The 6,000-nt window shown below is 38.5% G+C and overlaps 1 long non-coding RNA gene across 1 annotated transcript in view; it reads left to right on the top strand.

Moving 5' to 3' along the window:
* Positions 1 to 2,971: 2,971 nt before the first annotated feature.
* LOC309846495 overlaps positions 2,972 to 6,000 on the top strand; it is a 38,708-nt gene continuing 35,679 nt past the window's right edge. Inside the window, exon 1 of the long non-coding RNA XR_014301959.1 lies at positions 2,972 to 3,130. This is a non-coding gene — a long non-coding RNA (uncharacterized lncRNA). The remainder of the gene's footprint in view (positions 3,131 to 6,000) is intronic.

Genomic DNA, 6,000 nt, shown 5'->3' with positions numbered 1-6,000 from the left:
TCTTTAAAAGAAATATTCTGTATACTCAGAGAATAAACAAAAAATTTTTAAAAATAAAAAAGGACAAGAAAGAGGAAAAAAAACACTAAAACTGAAAGCAAGTTGAAACAAATGAATCCAATGTTATTTCAAAAAATAACATCAACAGGGGCTCCTGGGTGGCTCATGGGCTAAAGCCTCTGCCTTTGGCTCAGGTCATAGTCCCAGGGTCCTGGGATCGAGTCCCGCATCAGGCTCTCTGCTCAGCGAGGAGCCTGCTTTCTCCTCTCTGCCTGCCTCTCTGCCTACTTGTGATCTCTGTCAAATAAATAAAATCTTAAAAAAAATAACATCAACAAAAAACCTATATTACAGGGATGAAATGTCAGTGAACAAGCTACTCCAGGACCCTCGTGGCTGCAGCATCTGACTCAGGGGCTTGGGCCATGCATAAAGCAGGGGTTGAAGAACAGCAAACACGTTCTGAATTCTTAGTAACAGGTTTGTTTTTGAGTGGTATAGGCAAAAGAATTCTGAAATTATTTTATATCTATTATAGGATTTAGCAAATAAACTAATAAATAATAAATAATAAATTAATGTATGGAGAACCATGGTTTTCTCACTGTGGAAGGAAGAACAAACTAATATGGAACAGGGAATACAAAAACCCTGTGAGCATAGAACCAAACTGGTAGTATGGGCTCAAGATTTTTAATACACATATTTCTATACATGTGTATGGGGACATATATATGTATTTGTGGAATTTATGTTTATGCATACATACAGCATGTGTTTATGTAATTTATATATGTGTACATGTATCGCATATGTGTATACATAGAGATTCTGTGAATAGAATTAAGATTCTATACGTAAACCTATACATATAGATTCACATCTATATGTAGACATTAACTAAGATTCTATTTACAGAACGGCTTAAAAGCTATCACAGTAGCAATGAACACCCCTAGTGCCCAGATCTTAATCTCAAATACCATTTCTCACTAAAGGGAACCAGGAATCCCAGTTTCCCTGATATGAGGCTTCATTTAACAGCTCAAACTGAAAATTTTTAATCTACTTTTAAAAGAAATAGTTATGACTAAGGATTAAAGATCTCCAAATGTTCTCCATGTTCTTTTGAAAGGTGTGTAAAGACCCTCAACTTTTAATATCTTAGAGTCAAATCAAATTCCTAAAGTCCTTTGGCAAATAACTTCTTAAAATCTTTAAAGTCCCCTACCTTATAATTTGAAACAGAAATGAGCTATTGATATGAGTTTACTGGGCTTGGGGATAGCAAAAATATCACAATGCTAGCAAACCTAAGACTGTGTCTATACCTATGTCACCAAAGAAACTGTCTAGGAAATAGACAAACTCATAGATAGGTAGCCTTCATGTGAAAAACACATTATTTTTTCTTCAAGAAACTTTTTTTAGATTAGATAGCAGTAACTCAGGAAGATCTGTGATCTGTGAGTTAAATCAAAGGTCTGCCTTTAACACTTCTAACCTCTAAGCTTGAGAATAACTAAGTGACCTTTTTTTTAAAAAAAAATCCAAGAAAGTTGACCATACAAGGAGAGTTGTACACCTTTTGTTCACCCCAGGCAACCTCCTGTTTTGCATCGTATTTCACTTAACTTTTTGACACCAAATTTACAGTTTCTTTACCAAGAATAATAGTCTTAGCCAACCAGTATATTGTGAAGAGAGGCTTATCATAAAGGGGGAAAAAAGTATATGGTCTTCTCATAGTCTTCTTATAATGAAGTAGGACCATAGGTTTCAAGGGAGACCTACCTTCAGATGCTATCAGGAAGGAGCCATTCAAATCCCCACTAATCCCACAGCAAATGACTCAACCTGCTTCCTATTTATAAAGTCAATGAAGAAAGGGGTAGCCAAAGCCCCAAGGGGTAAAATCCCCTACTTGGGAGCCAAAGCACTGCCGTAGGCAGTTAAACCTACATTTTACCTAGTATGACTACATAGTCAGTTTGCCAGCAGGTCGGGAAGCATGGGTGTCCTGAAAACTCAAAACAGGAAAGAGACCATTTAGGCCTACTAGTTCATTCTTCAGAGATCAAAAGTGAGGTGAAGTGAATTGCTCAAGACAAAACAAAACAGCGGCACACCTAGGACTAAAACCTACTGTTTGGTCTAGAGTCCAGAATTTTCTCTGGAACAGAATTTGTGTGATGCTGCATTTTTTTTTAATGTAAGCTGCTTTAATCAGCCAATAACACAAGTTATTAAGAGTATATAAAGAAACCGTTGAAGTAAATTTACCAATTTATGGAAATCATTACAGATGAAAACAAAGGCAAGTGATGCGATGTGAAGAAAATGAAAAAATTCTTCAAGCATGGCATGTTAGCCCTGAAAGAATACTGGAAGGCGATATCCTTCAGGGTTTTTACAAGAGTTTGTCGTTGTTTTGGTCTTTTGTGGTTGTGTTTTTCCGGGGAAGAGGAGAAGTCATTTTGTTTGGTTTTGCTTGTTTACATCCTGTGTGTGTGTGTGTGTGTGTGTGTGTCGCAATTTTTTGTCATTAACATATAATGTATTGTTTGTTTCAGGGGTACAGGCCTGTGATTCATCAGACTTACACAATTCACAGCACTCACCATAGCACACACCCTCCCCAGTGTCCATCACCCAGCCACCCCATCCCTCCTCCACCCCACCCCAGCAACCCTCTGTTTTGTGAGATGAAGAGTCTCTTAGAGTTAGCCTCCCTCTCTGCTTTCCTCTTGTTTCATTTCAAACAGCGCCCCCGAGGTACCTTTTCTTTTCCGGGGACTCGGTGTGAAAAGCCCCATGGACTTGAGCCCCTTGTTTTATTCCACGGGAACTGAAGGCCAGACACCAAGGTCTTTCCCTTAGAGGCAGAGACGTTTCTTAACGAAGTAACGAAATAAAGATACTTTCTCAATGCGTTCTTATACTGTTGCAAACGGAGGTAGAGGGAAGGGAGGGAAGGAAGTGGGGCGGGGTATCTATCCTCTGCGCCCCCTGCCCCAAGCCCTGGCAGAGCGCAGGCGGGCGGCGCGCCCTGGACGGAGACCGGGGAGTCCCAGGCCCAGCTAGACACAGAGAGGCAGCCGCCCATCACCTCCAGGAGACCCAGGAGGAGGTAGGAGGCCGCCGGAAAGCTGGAGATCCGCTTCGCTGCTTGCCGCTGGGGTGGGAGCGGGAGCGCAGCAAGGTGTGGGCTCGCCTGGGAGCGAACATCTGGAGCGTGGAGGCTGTGCTGTAGGGGGTTGCAAAAGCAGATCGGGTCCCCGCGGGGCTGTAGTTTACAGTAGAGTTAGGATCGCTTTGCGTGTGTGTGGGGGGTGGGGGAGCGCAGGATCGCAGGGGCGCTAAGAAAGAATCTCCGCAGGCCGATTTTTAGGGAATATGTTGTTGAGATATTCCAGACTGGGTTGGTATATATGGCTAACCCGGTGGATTGACAAGACACGGTGCAATCTTCAAAGGGCTTTTGCAAAAGGTGTCTGCTCATTGCTAAGGTTTCAGAAATACCAACCTGCACCACAGTTGCTTTGGAAGAAGGATGAATTAAAATGACTTAGCTACTAATGTTAATCTTGAACCCGAGGAACATGAGAATCTAGCTTGGTGCTCCGATTTAGGAAATGACTGCGCCTGAGTAAAGTTACAGGAAAGAATCATAAAATGGAGGGGTCCTTAAAAAAACCGATCAGGCCCAGCACTCCTTTTCCCCAAAAGTTAAATATTTAAAACAACCAAAACAATTATTTATCTTAAAGTTAATACTTTCCCAGGTATATTAATGACTCATTAATCATTTATATCACACAACACATTTTCATTGACTGTCATGTTCAAAGTAACACAGGAGATTGAAAAGAAAGAGGCAGGAGAGGGAGGGGGAGGGAGAGCGGAGGAGAAGGGGGCGGGAGGAGGGGGAAGAGGAGGTGGAGGAGAAGAAGACGACTGCAAAGAGGATCCTCTAACAATCTGCCAAGGGCAGCGCCTGGGTGACTCAGCTGGTTGAGCATCTAACTCTTGGTTTTGGTTGAGGTCTGATCTCATGGGTCTGGGATGGAGACCCTGTGGTCTCTGAGCTCAGCAGGGAGTCAGCTTGAAGATTCTCTACCTCTGCCCCACTCCTGCTCCCTCTCTCTCTTAAATAAATCAGTCGCTGCTCTCTCTCAAATAACTAACTAGATAAATAAATCTTTTTTTAAAAGATTTTACTTATTTATTTGACAGAGAGAGATCACAAGTAGGCAAACAGGCAGGCAGAGAGAGAGAGGAAGGGAAGCAGGCTCCTTGCCAAGCAAAGAGCCTGATGCGGGACTCAATCCTAGGACCCTGAGATCATGACCTGAGCCGCAGGCAGAGGCTTTAACCCACTGAGCCACCCAGGTGCCCCAACAAATAAATCTTTTTTAAAAAATCTACCAAGAAAAGATCATTCTAGGTCAATGCACATTAATGTGCCAAGCGGACATAAAAGTTCTGTTTAAAAAAAATTAAGTGTGTGATAAAGTTATGACCAAAAAATTAATAAGGAAAGGAAACGTTATCCTTTATATGCTATGAAAATGAAATGATTGGAAAAAGTCTTGTCGGTGCTTCTCATCACACCATACTTCTAAATTTAATTCAGAAGGAATAAAGAATAAAGTATTTTTAAAAGTCATAAACCAACATGAAGCAAATTTAATTATATATTTACTACTTGAGAATAGGAAGGACTAAGCAAAATCTTTGAAAGAAATAACAATAAAAACCACTGACAGGCTTAACTGTAAAAATGTAAAATCTCTTTAGGAAAAAACAAATGAAATTAGAAGAAAAACTTAGAAAAATATTTGCCAGTGTAAAACAACAATATAGAAAAAGTTTATATCTTTACTATAGACAAAATATTAACTCAGTAAGATGGGTCCTGAAATAGAAAGTTGATCAAACATATTAACAGGCAAAAAAATTACAGTTATAGATAAACATTTGAAAAAATATTTCCATAAAACACTGAAACATAATTCATTGTCACAAAAACTTAAATGGAAAAAAAAGAAGACAGATGTAATATTTTATGCATCAATTTATCCTAAAACTTGTATGTTAATATCGTATGCTAAAGAAGTAGAATTAAAATAAGTGCTTATTTTCTGGAAATTGGAAAATAATTTCTGAGGGACCACTAAGCAATAAATACTAAGAATCTTACAAGTATTCTTACCCTGAACACAGTAATTCCATTTTAGCAACTTAATCTATGGACTAGTCATAGATTCACACAGATTTGTGAAAATAATGATTGTTGTTCACTGACTTGGGAAACGCATAAGATAAAATGTAAATTGCAAAAAGTGGGTTACAATTAATAAAAGCCTCTTTGTACACATTACATACACCTATATGTCATAAACGGCCACACTGAAGACTAGAGGAAATATTCCAGAATATTGAGGGTCATCACTGGGTCATGAAATTATGATTAATATCCCAACATTTTTATAAGGAACACGAATTGCTTTCATTACCAGCAAAATAAATATAAAATGGAAAACAATACAAAAGAACAAAAATAAATTATCCAACATTCTCAGGAAACCAAATAAAATTCTATAAAAATAAAGAGCAACACTTTTAAATTCTAAAATATTATGCAATTTAAAGCTAAGGATTTTGCAACTTAATCCCTGAGCAAATGATTACTTTCTCTATAAAAAATCACAAGTCTAGCCTCCTCTTCCTCATCAGCATATGTTATTAGTGTGTGTCTTCAAATAAGTGTCTTTTATGATTTCTAGTGACTTTTCACATTCTTTTTGCAGAATTATAGCAAATGGGACATGTTAAGATATGTGAGACAATCATGTAAATTTGAATATGGATTAAATATATTAAAATTTGTTAAATTTGTAAGTTGTGATGATATGGTTTGCACATAAAACATATTCTTTCAATCAGCAATGCACAATAAGTATTTATGGGTGAAATGACACAATGTCTAGAATTTGC

Source organism: Mustela nivalis (assembly GCF_964662115.1).
Source record: "Mustela nivalis genome assembly, chromosome: 13".
Classification (NCBI taxonomy): Eukaryota; Metazoa; Chordata; class Mammalia; order Carnivora; family Mustelidae; genus Mustela; species Mustela nivalis.
Note: the sequence above shows the minus strand (reverse complement) of the source record. Positions and strands in the feature narration are given on the sequence as shown.